The sequence below is a fragment of the Rhipicephalus microplus genome, unplaced genomic scaffold, assembly GCF_043290135.1.
Source record: "Rhipicephalus microplus isolate Deutch F79 unplaced genomic scaffold, USDA_Rmic scaffold_23, whole genome shotgun sequence".
In the NCBI taxonomy this organism is placed as follows: Eukaryota; Metazoa; Arthropoda; class Arachnida; order Ixodida; family Ixodidae; genus Rhipicephalus; species Rhipicephalus microplus.
Genome location: NW_027464596.1, coordinates 5,724,405 through 5,742,807, shown reverse-complemented (window position 1 = coordinate 5,742,807; position 18,403 = coordinate 5,724,405). Strand labels below are relative to the sequence as shown.

The window sequence follows — 18,403 nt, the reverse complement described above, 5'->3', positions numbered from 1 at the left end:
GGAATCGGTACTAGCAAAGAGGTTGTGGAGAGGAGCGGCAGTGGTGGCAAAGTAGCGTATGAATCGGCGAAAGTACGATGCGAGTCCAAGGAAACTGCGTACCCTCTTGAAAATCCTGGGTTGGTGGATGCTGGAATCGTTGGTGGATATGGTGGAAAGAATAGTGGATATGGTAGAAATATTACTGGATATGGTGGAAGCTGTAGTGGGCATAATGGCTGATGGCGGCGAGTGTGGAAAAAATGGTGGCAGATGGTGGTGGTGGTTGCGAGCCAATGGTGGTGACGGTGGATAATGCCGACTGATGATGGCTAGAGTAGAAAAAATGGTGGCAGAGGATGGTGGTGGAGGCGAGCCAATGGTGGTGACGGAGGAAAATGCCGGCTCATGGTGGCGAGGCAAAACGTGTTTGGTGGAAGGCTTGGTGAGCAAGGGGGATCACGCTGGCATGATGGGAGCTTGGTGGATGACGGTGGCTTGATGAAAAGCATATGAGAGTATGTGAAATCACTTATTTTTAGTGTTTCATTCTTGAATGCGCAGAGATACATGTTTACGGTCAAAAGAAACCAACGCTGCTGATTATGTTTTTAGTACGCTTTTTTTATTCCTGTGGTGTCAACAATGCCTCAATGTTTGTGGAGCATAGAAAATGCAGCCGGGAATATGTTTACATTTCGCGCACGTACTTACATCAGTTTGACATCCGCGATGTGTTTTTTGTTGTGATGTTTAGAAGACTAGAGTTGTCACTGAGAACATGACAATAAATGTTTTACATCGGCGAGCAGTTGTCGACAAATAAATGGGCTCCAGATCGCAATTGCCCCTTTCAATGTTAGAGCAGAACACAGCGGTCACTTGATGTTGCCACGCTAGAAACGCAACTCTGGTAATTCTTGCACACACTCTTAACACTATTATTTGAGCCGTACCTCTAAGTTAACAAAGCAAATAAACATTCGCTTTCGGCATGCGTCAAGATAATCCCCAGCGAATTGGACTTTCACCCTTCTGTTCAACCACCATGATTTCCACCAAAGGTTAGTTATACCTACCAAGCGCATACAAGTGTTATCGGCGCTTCTGGATTTCAGAATACACAATTTTGACGAGTAAAAATGACAATACAGTACAGCTGCGATATCATTTACCCTAAATTAAGCCTTTTTTATTGTGTACAGTGTCCGCGCAAGAAGCGACAAACATCGATGCGACGCGCTTGCAGCACTTCCACCAAAGGTAAGCCTCGCCTCACCGACAGCTGCCGGTCGCACTCACCGGCACTTCACTGGCTCTTATGCGAGAACATAGACACGTCAATTCGTATGCTTACTGAACCAATATAATAGCATAATGTTTCTAACGCACTGCATTCGTTTTGGACAAGCCATTATGTAGCTGTTCCTAGCGAGAGAGCAACAGCGGTGCGCTGGCACGACTGCGGTGTGCGTTGCGCGAAAAACATCAAAATAAATTCTGTGGGCGTATCTATCGAATGAGCATAGAAGCGTCATAAAGCCTGAACTGATATCGCCTTTTCGAAGGAGCGAGAAACGGATAATAAACTTGGCAGTAACCGCCGATAAACTATACCTGCTCCTCAGTCCACTGAGTTCATTTTTTTTCCTTGGGGTTATAAATTGTAACAAAAACATAGCGCTGTTGCCATTATCGCAGTGGCAATCGTTACAGGCAGCAGTTGGTCGTGTTTATCAAATTCGCAAATTTTAGTAGCGGGTGCAGATCCCGTCCCACCCAAGTAAGCGACAAACAGAACTGAAGGTAAACAGTGAGTTTGTGAGTGGACTACCTATTTACCACCCAACTCACCATTTGTCGGCGTGGTTTAGTGGTTAGTGTACTCAGATCAAAGCTCGAAGGTGCCAGGTTAGATTTCACGCTGGCGCACGTTTTTTTACGGGTGCTTGATACATTCTTTTTATACAGTTATTCTTAATATTTCTTTAGCGGCAGCTCGTTACGGTGGTTCTGACGCTGCTTCGCGCTCCAGCATTGCCGGCTGGAGCGCGCCATCTGCCATCCGCTCCACCACACGCCACCATACACCACGTACATGGTGTATGGTGGCGTTCCCCTTTCGTTCCAAAGAACTATAGTTCTTTGGAACGAAAGGGGCGCGGAAACTTGAGGACTGTGGAAATTTTGTCCAGATCTTGCTGGATGCCATTTTTACTAACTAGATGTCTCAGAACTTTTATAGCTGTGTTGCCGAAGTAGCACTTCTTTGTGTTTAGTTGAAGTCCAGCGTTGGAAAACATGTGAGCACTTGATCTAGGCGTTGCAGATGACCAGCAAAAGTGGAAGAAAACACGACGATGTCATCAAGGTAGCATAGACAAGTTTTTCACTTGAGGCCACGAAGAATAGTGTCGATCATCCTTTCGAATGTGGCGGGAGCATTACATAGGCCGAATGGCATTACGTTAAACTCGTAAAGACCGTCCGGCGTAGAAAAAGCAGTCTTTTTTTTGTCTGCTTCGTTCATTTGAACTTGCCAACATCCGGACCGAAGGTCAAGGGTGGAGAAGTATTGGGCACCTTGCAATGAGTCAAGTGCATCATCTATACGGGGCATCGGATATTCATTCTTTCGGATAATCTTGTTGAGCACGCGGTAATCAACACAATATCGTGCCGATCCATTTTTCTTTTGTACCAACACGACGGGTGCTGACCAAGAAGCGGTAGAAGGTCGTATAATGTTTCTTTTTAGCATATCGGTCACGTTCTGCTCGATGATTTTGCGTTCGGTCAACGAGACTCGGTAGGGCGTACAACAGTCTGACCTTCAGTGTTGATGCGATGATGCGCATCTGCGGTCTGTCCTAGTGCCGAAGCATTGGCGTAGAAGGAGGCCTGTTGTTTTGTTAGCAAATCTAGCAACTCCTCACGTTGAAGCGGAAAGGTCAGGATTTATAACGGCAGCAAAGGGGGAGGAAGTAACAGGCTAGCCCTGTTGTGGATGAGCTGGCAAGGCGTCAAGAGAGACCAAAGATACCGGTTGGGTATCCACATAACACGACAATGCAGAGCTTTGGGGTAGGAGGACAGGCTCTGGGGTAGGGTTCAGGTCAAGAATTATCGCAGCACTGTCTTTGAACCCCACCAGGCTGGACGGAAGTACGACGCCGCGAGCTAGCCAGTGGCTGGAAGGGGTGATAAGGACGTCACCATTGGCAATATTCGAAGAAGTGATTCTATACTGCTCCTGACCCGGGAGACGTAAGGAATCAGAAGATGTGAAAAACCGCAGTGGTTTCTCACCGACGTGTTTGCTGCAGTGATCAGCCTCGGTCATCTGGACTGCACGTTGACGGCAAGAAATTAATGCAGATGCTGATGGCAAAAAGTGTCAACCTGAAATTAGTTCATGAGCACACAAAATTAGGACAGCGAAAGTGATGTGATGACGAATACCATCAATGAAGACACGCGCTTTACGTTGAGCCGATGCTGTAATTATTGCTCTATTGGCCCCAATCAATGATGATCCAAGGTAGGGCGTCTTCACTCTTCGCAATCGAGAACACTAGTCGGCACCCATAACTGAAAAAGATGCTCCCGTGTCCAAGAAAGCCAACACCCACACACCTTGCACAGTCACAAATAACGTGTTTGATGGTCGTTCAGGAGGACTTGGGTCATTTCGCCGCGATACAGTTTTCCCTCCAAAAACTGCACTGTTTAGTTTTCCGATCGCTAGGCAGACAGTTGAGAGACAGGCCGAAGTGGTGAAACAGAGTGTTGGACTGGCGAAGGGGAGCGTGGTCGGGAGACACGTATATTGTTGGTCGTGTTTAAAATGTGCACAGGATACGGGGATTGGTGGTTGGAAGGACTGTCGGCATCATGGTAGTAACCTCGAGCACATGTGTCGTCACGTTCAAAAGCGGTATAACCACGACGTTCGTCTTGCTGCCGACGTCAGCAGAACCGAAATTGTGTCCTCGAATTCCAAAGTAGTAGCAAATAGGCCATGGGGCTCACCAGGGAGAATGGTAGGTAGGGTTCGGTGGACTGGCGACTAGAGGGGCGAGATGGTCGTGATCAGGCACAGGTGGTGGTACTTGACACAGATAGGGTTACATTGAAGTGATCTGTGCGTACGAAGCAGGTTGGGGGCAAGGTGGAGCATGGTAGGTGTTTTGAAACGCTGACATTTTTTTCCCTAATAACGCCACGCAGATCGCTAGACAGGTTGAATGAGAACGTTGTTATGAGGAAATACACTGTAGGCTTGTAATTTCCCACGAGTTATGGCTCGAATGATGGATGATGTTCCATACTGTTTGCCAGGGGGTTCTCAGAGAAGTCGGGTCGCAGGCGGATTGACTGCAAAGTATTAAGCCGCTGGCATACAGAGACGACGTCAGAAACCGTCTAAGGGTTGTGCGCGGCGAAGGCATTGAACGCGGTAGGTCTGAAACCGTTCAGAAGGTGTCGAACACGATCAGCTTCTGGCATTTTGTCGTCGATACGACGGCAAAGTGCAAGCACATCCTCAATATAAGAAGTGTAGGACTCACCATAATGTTTAACGCGTTCTGCCAGCTTCTTCCAAGCAACTTCTGAACGGACGGTCGGCGTGCCGAAAATGCGTCGGAGCTGGTCTTTGAAGAAAGACCAATCGCGGAAGCCGCTCTCATGATCAGGACCCACGTCTTGGCAACCTGAGAGACGTAAGACTGGCCACGTGATAATTTCGATGTCTCGTTCCAGTTGTTGTAGACACCTACGTGGTCATAGTTGTCGAGCCAGTCTTCGACATCTTCACCAGGCAGACCGAAGAAGTTGGGAGGCTCCCGAAGGGGGTCGTTGACCAGGCTGGGGTTAGCGGCGGGTAGTTGGGCCAGCGGGTGGTTCGGTTGGGCTTGCTCTTGCGCCATGTTGCTCTGCTGGCGTTAGCGACGTCCCGAACGGAGCTCCAGGAGCTGGCTTTGGATAGAGAGAGGTCGAAGAGATCGTGAAGCACCTTCCACCGCTTGACATACCACGGTTCAGCTGATGCTTTATTAAAGCAACAGCAAGATGGCGCCGATGATGAAGAGGCCGAAGCGAAGACTGATGATGGTTATTGACAAATCAGGAAGATGAAGTTCAATGAATTCTTACAATATATATATATATATATATATATATATATATATATATATATATATATATATATATATATATATATATATATATATATATATATATATGGTGTTTATTCTTGTTAACCATATTTTTGTACGTACATAGGGAAATGGAGCAAGCATGTCAAGCAACAACCTTTTATCCGCCTTTCAATATTTCACGTTTTTCAAGCTTATTGTTCAGGTGGCCATTTAAATATACATAACATGAAAAAGAACCACATTGACATAATTACACGCAACTATCTTCGTAAACTTCTTCATTTAAAATGGTCATTAAAGGGTTCCTACACCACATTGAGTCCGAAGGCGAGAAAGTAGGTTTTTTCGCACCTTTATTACCTTCGTTACAAGCGCTATTGGTCTCGGGGGCAACCAATGGAGATGCTGGCGCTGCTGTGGCTGTGACGTAGTAAGCTACATCACGTGACTCACCTAAGCAGTCTAGTCGTCAGTACAACGATTTTGCTTTCAACCTCGAGAAAGTTAATTTTCTAGCTGACAGGTTCCTTCACCGCTCTATGCCCCAGCGGCAGAGGCATTCGCGCGAGCCTTAGTGTGAATAAGCCCGTCCAAAACGTCACGAAAAAGATATGCATGGCTCATACAACTTAAATAGGCAAAAGAATTCGGCGTTCATCCTCGAGCACGCAGCTTACTCTTTGGTCTTTTATTGTTTCTTTTTGTTTTTTGGCGTCTGTGCATCCGTAAATGTTTCCGGTAAATTTCTCGGTAATTACGACGGTGCAATTCGCGGATCTGTACTGCTCTGTATGCCCGAGCTCTTCTCGCAGCTGAGGCTGAAAACGTCGAGAGGCAGTGGTAATCGATATCGTGACATCCAACCTATAAAACGCCGGTTCATATAGGCGTATGGGCAGCGTTAACTAAAATAAAAAAATAGTTGTACAACCAGATATATTTGTATAGTCATCTTGCTTGCATTCCTCTCAAGAAGTTCTGTCAAGCCAACTTGCACACCCGGCATCAACATTGGCAATGGGGATACACTTTAAAGTGACTGCCACCATAGTTTAACGGTAAAGCATCGGACGTGTTATTAGAACATGGCAGGTTCCGATCCTCCCGGTGGCAAGCCATCTCTTCATTAACTTTTCTTTCTTCACGAATATATTGCGATTGCTTTTACTACATCCCCTATACTTTTCTTGGCCTAATTATTTATTAGTTCCAATCAGTATTGTGTCTAACATAAAAAAACGAGCCTTTAAATGTACTCTTTTTTTCATTCCTATTAGCGAAAATCTTGTTGTGGCAGACTCAATGTCTTGAAGTAATTTGGGAGGCATTATTGGTCAGACGCCATTTCTTAGTGATATAACGTATTAAGTGACGCCAAACAGGCAAAAGAAAGTGTTCCACATTCGCCGAAGTGCCAACAGGTGGCGCTCACGTACGCTCCCTCGTGTAAACGCCCATATATATTCTATAAATGGGATGGGAGCCCAATTTTCGACAGGCTAACCTATCCCTGTCGGGGCATTTGCTACTCTCAAAAATACAAATCTGCCTGCGGTAACGATTGCTTTGGCGGCTGCCCTCTTTCAAAGATTTGTCTTCTTTCATTGAGGAGAAACTGTAGTACTCCACTAATATGCATAAATACGTGTTCACAGAATAAGTCAAGAAGCTGCTAGTCAGAAAACGTCATTAAGCTCCAACTTACCATTGGAATATAAATATTTACAAAAACAGGCTAAGTAGCTGCGTTATGGTCATTGTTTCAAACCGTTGACTATTATTTTCATTATTTTAGTCGTGCATTAAAATCATTCATTAGCATCAAGAGGTGAAAAAACTTTCTCTACAGAAAAAGCATTGTGTTGTTTTGTTGGTGTTTACGCTCTGTTGCATGTATATTGCGGTTCAAGTACACTTTTGCCCTGTACACCAACTTTGCTTTCGCTGAGGTGACTTTAGCTGATTTCATCAGTGGTGCATTTAACCAATAAACTGTTTTAAATGAGTTACATTCAGTTATATAGGTGAACAAAACCTTTTCATTTTTGAACGAGACACATTACGTGGAACTGCCACGGGAATTTCTGCAATACAGCGAAGCTCTCAAAGTCATCTGCTGATAAGTGAAAGTCAGTATGTGATTAAAGGTTGAAGTACAAATATGTATGTAAGATAGCATACTACTAAGCAAACTTTTGTGCAGTGAGCAGTCAATAATCCCGCGCGCATGTCTCTTGGCACATATAAAAGACAATGTAGTGTCAAATCAGAGTACATTTACCTAGGATTCTACACTGCCGTAGTGTAATGCCGAAGAAACTTTTGACATTTAATTATCACAATAGCTGTTCACGCTATTTCCTTAGTGTCGAGTGATGTGAAAGAGCATGGCGTGCATTAATAACCCGGAAAATTCATGTGAAAGTTAACCAGTTTAGCTAAAGAAGCCAGATAAAGCTTGCATAATAAAGCCCTTTTTTTGAGGTGCCTTACCATGCCAAGGTCTGTTTGAGTGCACCTTGCAATGGTAAAGCATCAAAACGAACCTTGCCATTTTATGGCAAGGTGTGCTTAAACGTGAAATCACTACCGAGGGGGGATCGATTAGAACCATTGAAGATTGGTAGGCTAAAAAGAGCCTCAATTCGTAGCTCTTACGTTTTGCTCCACATGTCGCAAATGGGAAGCGAAATGAAAAAGCATGAATGCAAAACTTGAAACAAAAAAAAAACAAAAAAGCAACTTTGTAGCATTTGGCAATACTCTCCATAAGCTAGCTAACCAAGTTAACTTCTGCAGTGCTATATTCATGCTTGAGAGAGTTACATACTTTCAGTCTCACTTTATTTTCTTAAAGGCCCCATGTAGAGAGCATTACATTACATACGCTTTCTTATTACCAATAGCACTCCTCCGCAATGTCTGAAAGCGATTTCTTGCGGGACGATTTCTGCCTGACTTATCATTACTATTTCGGCACTTGCGTGAGCGGATTCTAAATTACCCGGCAGGGCGTACACGAGCGGAGAGTTCGGCGACGCGCCCATATCGCGCTCCACATAAAATGTGGTACTTCCCGGCCGTTGTCTTAATAGCTTGCTGCACGCATCGCGAGGCGTTAGGTGCGCACTAGTTGTCGTTCAGAGTGCTGCCCCAAAAGGAACCATTGCGAAGAGGTGGACGAAGTGAATAGGGAGCTAGCATAACGGAACGCACAACAAGCAGAACGAAAGAAAAGAAAGAAATCAAAGTGCATACAGCGATTGCTTGGGATGGGCTGCGAGAGATCCAGTGTTCTCCCTCTTATTAATTTCTCCTCGCCGAAACTGCTGAATTGTTTCCTTTCGTTTTGCTCATTAGATTACCTTCAGGTTTTTGCTTGCCTTGCAGTGAAAGACGACCCCAAGAGCGCACTTCTGTATCACGTCGAGAGTTGCCAGTATACCACTGTCTTACAGGAAGGATGTTCCCCGCGTTAGGCATTGCAATAGCCCTTTTAGCGGCGAAGCTCCTTATGGCGTGGCTTGTGCGACCCCCGTGGTCGTTGTGCGTAACCGCGATCGTAGTCGCGCGATTGTCTCTCATTTTTTCTGTGGAACATACCACCTGCCCCTGTGGCACATACCAGTCTTCCCCGGTGGCACATACCTGAGAGAGAGGGTATGCAGGGAAATGGTATGCTGCACAGGGGACAGACGGGTATGTGCCTTCAGGGCCACGTAAGTTACAGAATAGTCTGCAATATTCACGGAGTGTGCCCCGCCACGGTAGTCTAGTGGCTAAGGTACTCGGCTGCTGATCCTAAGGCCGTGGGATCAAATCCCGGCTGTGGCGGCTGCATTTACGATGGAGGCGGAAATGTTGTAGGGCTGTGTATCCGGATTTGGGTGCACGTTAAAGAACCCCAGGTTGTCGAAATTTCCGGAGCCCTCCACTACGGCGTCTCTTATAATCATATGGTGGTTTTGGAACGTTAAACCCCGCATATCATATTCGCGGAGTGGATTGAATCTTGGTGAAATGATCTACTACAGTACTGAAGCTTTTCGAACGCTGCAGGCACATTTTGCGCTGAGACTTACGTACAATGGAACTGGGTGATAACAAAACTTGAGCACAGAAACGTGGTATTGCCCCTCTCTTAAAAAGGCATCGTCGCAAGGCTTTAACATAATTGATGAAAGTACAAAATAATGCAAAAATATAAGTAATAAATTACGGTACAGCAATGACAACAACAAAATACACTCTTCCAGTTCGTCAACGCGCATGATGCAGCTTCAGGCGCACGACGTCGACAACTTCAGGTCGCGATCGGCGTCGTTGAAAGCTCGTGACGCCGTCGGAGACAACCTCGTAATTGAGTGGGCCGAGCTCTTACACTACCCTGTATGGTCCAAAGTGCCGTTGCAGAAAATTTTTATTGAGTCCACGTCGGCGTATTGGCGTCCATACCCAAACACGTTCGCCGGGTTGGTATTCCACGAACCGTCGTGAAAGGCTCTAACGGTGGCTCTAGGTCGTCTGGTGGTTCGGGATGCGAAGGCAGGCGAGTTGTTGGGCGAGTTGTTACGCTGAAGGTACTTGCTCACATCAAGATTTTCTTCGTCGGTGACGTTGGGTAACGTGGCATCGAGCGTCGTTGCCGGGGTCCTTCCGATAGACCAACCTGTGCGGCGTCATCTGCGCCGTTTCTTGTACGGCGGTGTTATGTGCGAAGGTCACGTGAAAAGAATGACGTCCCACGTCTTGTGTTCGACGTTGACGTACGTGGCCAGCATATGAGCGAGTGTCATGTTTAAGGGCTCGGTAATGGTATTGGTCTGTGGCCACGTAAAAGGAAAGTGAGATTACAGCAAGACACTGACACTAATATTAGCGGACTGAGCATCCGCCGTTGATCAATATTCAAGCGGTATCGCTAGTGGCCACTTAGGTTTCAGAATAATCTGTAATGTTCGCAAAGTTAGCGTAATGTTAACGAAATGATATATTATACATTCCCGAAGCTTTTCGAACACGGTATGCATGGTTTGCTCTGGAAATAATTGATATATATGTGGGGTTTAACGTCCCAAAACCACAATATGATTATGCGAGACGCCGTAGTGGAGGGCTCCGGAAATTTCGACCACCTGGGATCCTTTAACGTGCACCTTAATTTGAGCACATGGGCCTACAGTATTTCCGCCTCTGTCGAAAATGCGGTCGCTGCCGCCGGTATTCGATTCCGTGACCTGAGCGTCAGCAGCGGAGTACTTCAGCCACTAGACCACTGCGTCGAGGCTTGCGCTGGGAATGACGTACAATGTAACGGGGCGATAGCAAAACTTGAGGTAAAGAAGGTGGCATTATAATATTGCTCTCGGTTTTTACAGCCAAGGCTGTTATGGGGTCAGAACACGAGTCACGTGCGGCGCCATAGTTGTCGGCCGCCACCGCCGGTGTTTGTAACGAGTATCGCAAGCAATAAAAAACTTAAGTAAATAAAAGCACAACGAAATGCGAACCCGGGTCCTCTACGTACCAGCCCAGTATTCTACCACTGAGCCACGTGGATGCTATTTATTCATTTCCAAACTGGCCTTAGGCAGCCTTTACGTCGACAAAGGAATCGCATGAATATGAGTAATAAGTGTTTGATAAGATCAAAAAGCAACCAGGCGTCACACATTGCGAATTGCGTAACGAGTTGGTCGTCAAATGCTCCAACCCATTAAAAAAGCTTGTTCTTGTTCACCTATTACTGTGGCTCATACCCACTTCAGGCATAATTCTTCATAATCGTAAGTCACTGCATAAAAAATTGCACAAAATTCCTAGCAAGTGTGCAGAGTGTGCAGCGTATACCACGCTTCTTCGAACAATGATGAAGAACATCATAGTGAATGCCAGCCCAGTACACAAAATTATGATTATTTATTGCGTAGTGGGCCATCAGCAAGTATGCTTGTGGCAGGCACACAAAAAGTGCTAAGAAAAGGCTGTGAAAGGCTTTTCCTACTTTCGCTGTGACAGTGCTGCGCATTTCACGCAAACCTGGCGTTTCTTTTTGTCTCTTACTTTTTTGCGTGTTTTCTTCTATTTGTTTCTTTGTCTTTTAACCTAGTTTCTGTTTTTTCTCATGTTTGCATCTTTCTATTTTTTTTCTTTTTTTCTTTGTCTTTTCTTTCTTTTCTTTTGTTTTTCTTTCTCGTTCTCTCTGTTTTTCCTTTTTTCCTATCTCTCATTCAAGTCTGTTTCTTCTTATCTTTTTCCATCGCTTTTTTTCACTGTCTTTCTACCTTTCTTTGTATTCCTTTTTTCTATTCTAGCCATTGTCATTTTCTTTTTATCTCTTCCTTCCTCCCTCTTTGATGCACTCCAATTTGCCGAACAGAGTTTTGGCGTAACGCACGTAGATGCTGTGTGTAGTAAGGCTTGCCTAGCTGCAAAGGCGCATAGCCACGTTGGGAAGGCGATGGTTGAAGCTTACGATGAAAAAATCTGCGAAGATAGTTGTGTACTCAAGCCGATGTTTCGACATTAGGACTTGTCTTTATCAATGCTGGAATTCATTTCGTCAATGCTAACGAAGTACGAACACACTCCTCTAGCGAACACAGGAGGCAGTGGGGGCAACTGTGGATGTGAGGAGCGAGAATAGGGGGGGGGGGGGCATTGTGACCAATTGTGTGCGTAACGAGGAAGATGTATCTCATGAATGAACAGAAAGCAATGAACGAATCCGGGCGAGGGGGTTTAGACGATCCTCTGAATCTGGGTTGGCAAAAGGAGTACCACTTAAAGGGACACTAAAGGCAACTATTAAGTCGACGTTGACTGTTGAAATAGTCGTTCAGAAACATAGTAGTGTTACTTTTCTGCCAAATAAGGGCTTATTTTCAAACATAATCACGTAGTAGTGTTCCACATCAAGCTAGCTCATTTTAAATCACCTGCCTCAAAAAGCGGACCATTTCACGCTACTGTTGCCGTGCACAACGTTTCCCGGCTTTGCTGCACGGCCACTGACACTACTAGCAGGAGCAGCGAGAGCCTCAGCAGCAACAACCACCATTGATCAGTTTCTTGCCATTGACTCCGAGATGGCAGACGTGTTTTGGTTCAACTGAGCCTCACTAGATGGCACAAGCTGTCCAGTTTAACTAGGCGAAAATCAAATTTTTTATCACTCGAACTATTTCCCATAGTTACGACCGACTGTTCTTTTTTTTTCATGAATCAAACAGAAACGAACAAGAGGCATTTTATTGGGCCTCTTGATGCATGGAAGGTTCTTTATTTAGTGCAGCTAGATTGATTTATAATGATGAATAGTAGGGGGTTTTTGTGACGTCATCGGGATCATTGTGAGAACGTCGTACTGCGACGCAAGTATTTCTGTGCATTTACTTTAATTTCTTGGTAAGAATAAGGCACTGCTGTTGATAACATTGTCGTTTTAGATGTTGTCATACGTTGAATTTTCACTCTGAGGTAAATTATTATTGGAGTTTAGTGCCCTTTAACAAATGGTATATTTGAAATTCTTAGAATTGCCAACATACCCCGTTAGCGCTAAGGAAATAAATTCTAGTTTTGAGGAAGACAACCCCTTCCCAGAATTTTTTCAGCGCATAGCGATGAGTGCTTTTCGGCGTGAAACAACGTTCTGATTGCCGCAATCAGTTCGCCTCCCCTCACTGTCCCGCCATCTCGACAGCAAATTTTCAGCACGTTGAATTTATTAAACCACAGGCGAGAAGTCGATCCCCGATCGCTCAACGTTTATTGCTCGCCGTGAAGCGGGCTAACTAACCCTCGCCTTTTTGAAAGCCAGCTCATGGCTTCCTGCCCGCATCCCATTACGCACATTTAGACTGGACACTGCATTGTGGATAAAAAAATCGCCCGCTCTAGCATGTGAACAACGTTGTACTCCTGACACAAGGAAATCTTATCTTGCTGGCACTCCTACTACGCCAATTTCATATGCGAGCATGAACCTGAAGGGCGACCACAGACATCTTTAGTCTTTTTATAGTTATAATGAGTGGCTATTGGTGTTCTAACGAAAGAAATGAAAATTTAAGGGCTCGTTTTTTTTGTTGGGCACAATAATAATCAGAGCAAAAGGAGAGCATCGGGCACCTTGTTCGATGGTTATCGTAGAATATTTGACAGCGCAGCGTCTAGATACAGACAGTGTAGGGTCACAGCGTTGTGTCTCTTCATCATCCGTATCTGGACGTTGAAGTGTAAAATATTTTACGATGAACATCCACCAAATCGCCCAACTCGCGATTCTGCTTATTTGAGATCGCGGGTTCGGTCCCTACCAGCAGATAGTTCTGTGTTTGTGTCTCCTTTCTTCACCTTTACATCCCAAATGAGATTAATAACATCCGCTGTACCCTTTATTGGCTACATTCATGTCAGTTTTCATTTATAATTGTATTTATGTTTATTTAAACTTATCATTTATATTCAGTTATTAGTCTCCTAAATTGCCAGATTTCATTTTCGACGTCTATATGAACATTAAATAGCCTCAATTTTCGCTTTCGCGTGCTATTTGACATTTTTATTCATGCTATCGGGCAAAATTGTTTTGACACTTAGGGAGCGCAGCTTAGTCCAGCAGTAAAATCTTCGCGGCGAACAGCAACAAGCAGCAGTGAAGGACGCGCCGGCAAAAGTGCACCACTGTGGTGTCTTGGCATGATCAGTTGGCGAATGCATAACGAAGTAGCTTAAGAGAAAAGGAGAGTGCAGAACAAAAGACGGAAAGTATGATGTGACAGTGCTTTTGTTTCAATTGTAGTTTCTTTCAAAGATGTTGACCAGCAGCTCCGCAATCAGCTCTACACGTAATTTGATCAGACCAACAAGATGCATTGTTTCCTTTTGACTTTCGGGCTGTCTGGTGATCTGCTCCTGCTTTGCCCTCCTCAGCCATTCCAAATAAAAATTCCGCCATATCCACGAAGTGAATGATGATGAGTGGGCGAAGCTCCGGAGGTAAACCTGGTAAACCATGAATCCTCTGTACATTTTGCCCACTCGAGTTTATTACATCGCTCCCCCTAGCGTACGTCGCCGCACTAAATCGAACAATTGCCTTCAACCAATGACACGCGCCATATGTGACATCATTCCTATTTTATAAGATCTCGCGTCTTTCAACAACTACAAGTACCGCTTTCTAGTTTATAACATCTTGCATCTTTTCATCATCAGCTACAAGTACCACCATCTAGTAAACACTACAAGAACTAAACGAGAGGTGGCTACATACAGGAGACGGTACCGCCATCTAGTGAACACTGCAAGAACTAAACTAGAGGTGGCTACATACAGGGGACGGTACCGCCATCTAGTGAACACTGCAAGAACTAAAGTAGAGGTGGCTACATACAGGCTACAGGGGACGCACAGCCCACGCCCTAAGGAGCTTCGCCCCTAAAAGAAAGACCACTAGGAGTGTGTTCATTCGGCAGTTCACACTTGACTCACTATGCTACAGAATAAACGGAGAGACCTTGTTCTGCGAACCATGTGGGTGAATCGACAATTACACGGGCATGTTCAACTGTTGATACGTTTTTCCTATTGTAAACAACTTTGTTATCATCTTTCCTCGGTAGATATGAGGCGCGTGTGTTCTCGCTGGAAATTATTATCATTTATCTCTAAGAGACACAACAGGATGGAAAGAAAGGCATTGTTGTTAACCAGTCAGGAACGAGCGATATGCTACCCTACACTGAGAACAGAGATGAGGGAGCTTGCAAGATAAAGAAAGGGAGAGAAAGGAGAGCTGCACACGTGTTGGGTTCATAAGTGACGAGGACTGGGAACATCTTGAACCGCACTAACTGACAATAGCCCAAAAAACGCGGTGTTAGTCCTCTAGAATTCCACTGATTCTGCCTGGACTTTTCAGAAATGATGGTGGTGGTTAGCCATATTTCTACTCGATTTATTCAAATACTGTTTTTAAGGCTTCCAGTGCTTGGATAGCGCTTCGAGCAGACGTTGAACCCACGTCCGTCAAGATTTCTCGCATGGCGTTCATGAGAGAACGAACTATAGTAATCACTTTGCGATCTGCCCTATGTGTGCCATCAGCGGTCCGTGAAGACCCCAGAATTGGCGTTGTTTTCTGAGGTTCAACGGTTAGGGACGACTTGGAAGAATCGACCATTCCACCATAAAGATATTTCTCGCCGCAGTCTTCTTTAAATTAGTCGGTCCTTTTGCAGCTTGACTTAATGGTGCAGCAGTAGAGGTCGTGCTGTGTCGTTTCGATCTTGCGCAGTTTCTGAGGTCGAACGATGACTCCCACACCGCTGCCAACGCCGTACTGTTTCAGCAGCCTCTCTTTGGGTAGAATTGTCTCTCGACATTTGCTTAAGCACCACGTGCTCGTTCTTATATTAAAAGGCAGTCTTCCGATGAGGCAGCGTGTGTGTCATTACAGTTGCAGCATTTCAGAACTGTGGATTGACAGGTATCTGCCTAATGTGGTACTGCGCACCGGGGACACCGTAACAATTTCGGGCACTTGTCCTTAACGTGGCCTAGCTTAAAGCAACGGTGACACTGAAGTGCAAATGGGATGGAGTGCAATCGCCTTCCAAGACCAGTTTCACACAACGTGACTTCTCAAGGCGGTGCACCTGAGCAATGACAATACCCTCATTTGCCGGTTTAATGAGTGTAGGCAAATCAGCGTCGGGAATTGCAATGTCTACGCCGTATACCATACCAGCTATGGATGCGTTGTCAATCGCCATAAAAGGACGCACATTGATGCCGCGTACCTAACCCTCTTCATTGAGTGGTCCTGACACATTTCCGTGGAACACGGCTATGGCGGGCATATTTTTCGTGTATTTACTTTGATTCTTTAGATTTCATTAGGTACCACACGTTCCGAAAAAGCGGAGAGTGCTCGCCTGCTCAGCAGTCCCAGGTTTCCTGAGGCTCTTCTGGCACGAAAAGGAGTGGGCTTGGCCGCGTTGATGATCTGCCTCTTCGCCTTCTTGCCCCAGACAGCAATTAAATCATCGTCGGATGAGTCGTCTTGCGAGGCGGCTGAGTACATCTCTGTGTCCGTGGTTTCACTGAGTCAGGTTCCTCTTTTCCTCGTGGTGATCGACCTAGACGACCGCTAGCCAGGCGGTCTTCTGGAAGGCCCCGCATCCAGTGCCGCAAGACGGGTCGATGTCTATGGCTTATGTCAATAGTTATTGTCACTATATCAGGGGCGAAGCACCTTAGGGTCGAACCTTGTTCCTCTGATTCCCACTGCCCTGGCTTGCACGTGCTGGGAGCGCTGGCTGCGAGCGCGCCATTTGTAAGCACAAGCAGAGAACGATGATCGTGGGTTCACCCGTTGCGCACTGTTTCGTTTGCTGCGGCGCCCCCAGAGAATCACAAATCGTACGGCTCTCTTACTCATGGTCGTTGAGGGCACTTAGTTATGAAAAAAGAAAGATAAAAAAAGGAAAAAAAAGAATGAATGTACGGGGGTTAATGCTCGCCCGGAGCTTTCCCACTCGTCATCTTTCACTTCGTGCATATGCTGTGCTTTTTACGATGTTCGGTGCCTAAAATGTTGTTCTACCTGTCCATATTTGGTGCCTGACATGAGCTCTATATTGTCCAGGAATCCGGCCACTTGTGATCAACAGTCGTACTACTCACCTCCTGAATGCCACAGGCCCCTTGGGAAAAATGACGTCCTGAAGTGTCCGGTGTATACGTGTGCTTCTTTGGAGGCTGAGGACCATTGCTTTTCTTCGTTTGTGGAGCTGTGGCCAATAAAAGTGCTCAGTGTCACTAAGGAAGGAAGAAAAACGGGAGATAGCAGAGGCGTATATTAACCAGCGTAGCATGGAAGACATGCTACCTGCACAGGAGAAATGTGTAGGCAAGAATAAAAGAATTAACGCTAAGTGAAGAGAGGCAGATAACGTGAGCACACACGCACACAATGTGACAGTCCAGCAGCTCCGTGGAGCATTTCATTGCGTTGTCTTTTGTGCGGGGCCGTCTGTGAAAGCGAAGTCGCAACGATTGGGGACATACATGTGTGCCACGTGGCGTTTCCAATAGGCAACATGCGGACGAGATGTGCCTTTTCTTGTCGAAAAACTGTCATTCTCCTACGACAATGGCTGTTGTCGTGCGGAACGCTTTAGTGCCTCGGCCTGACGGCATCTAGTGTGTCATGCGGCTTTTCGCACTGGGGAAACCACACATAGCATAGCCATATGTCTAGTGTAGCATGGTAAGCGGGCTGGAAGTGAGGGCAAGGGGGAGTGATTTGATGATGAGAAAAGCGAAAAAAAGAATGTGAAGCGAGTAAAACTTGGTATAGCAATGTATTGCGTAACGCAAGCAAAACTACGCTCAGCATAGCCATGTGTACAATATATTAGAAAGGCGAAGAAGTAGAAGGACAGAAACGAGAGAAACTAGAGAAAGCAGAAGAGGAGATAATAGATCGAGAGAAAGGAGTAGTGGAGGGTAGATCGTAGCTAACATCTATGCAAAATGTAGTATAGTAGAGGTAGTAAAGCAGCAAGCTGGGTGAGGAGGCGGGAAAGTTCGGCTGGAAAGTAATGATCTATCCATGGATCGAATAGCAACGGCATAGTGAAAACGTAGTGCGTGTGAGAAGGAAGAAGGAGAAGGTAAAACATAACATAACCGTTAGTGCACAGTATAGCAGCGTGAAAGGAGAGGGAGTCAGGAGTGAACAGGAAATTAAAAAAAGCGAAGGGAAAAGAATAGTGCAAAGGGTGTGACTACACCACTTATGAAAGGGCCGTGAATCGTTACGCATTAACACCGCCGTCACCAAGGGCTGCTTTTGCATCTCGCACACCTACTGTTACCTCTTCATTCACATAATTTCTACTACAGTTCTTGCTTTCTCTCAAACTTGATACAAGCCAAGACGCTGTTCAACCATCCACTAGTGGCCTGTTATCTAAAGCCTCTAAACGTACAGCACTTCATAAACTCAGCGATGCAGTTAAGATTGACGCTCATCATCAGCATATCGTAATAGCCCAAAAACTAAAAGTACCATATTGGTAACATTTGCTATTACGAACAAATCCCATACACATGTCCTCCTGGGACACCGGGGATTCTTGTTTACCCTCGTAATGCTTTTTTATCTAATGGTTTTTCTCAACGAAATTTTCCCAGTTTTTATTCTTCTCATCTTTTACTTTTTATTGGTTTTATTCATGTATACATTT

General features: G+C 45.4%; 1 long non-coding RNA gene across 1 annotated transcript in view; it reads left to right on the top strand.

Moving 5' to 3' along the window:
- The window catches only part of LOC142786371 (uncharacterized), an 88,508-nt gene extending 71,498 nt beyond the window's left edge, over window positions 1–17,010 (top strand). Inside the window, exon 4 of the long non-coding RNA XR_012889026.1 lies at window positions 16,798–17,010. This is a non-coding gene — a long non-coding RNA (uncharacterized LOC142786371). The remainder of the gene's footprint in view (window positions 1–16,797) is intronic.
- Window positions 17,011–18,403: the final 1,393 nt, after the last annotated feature.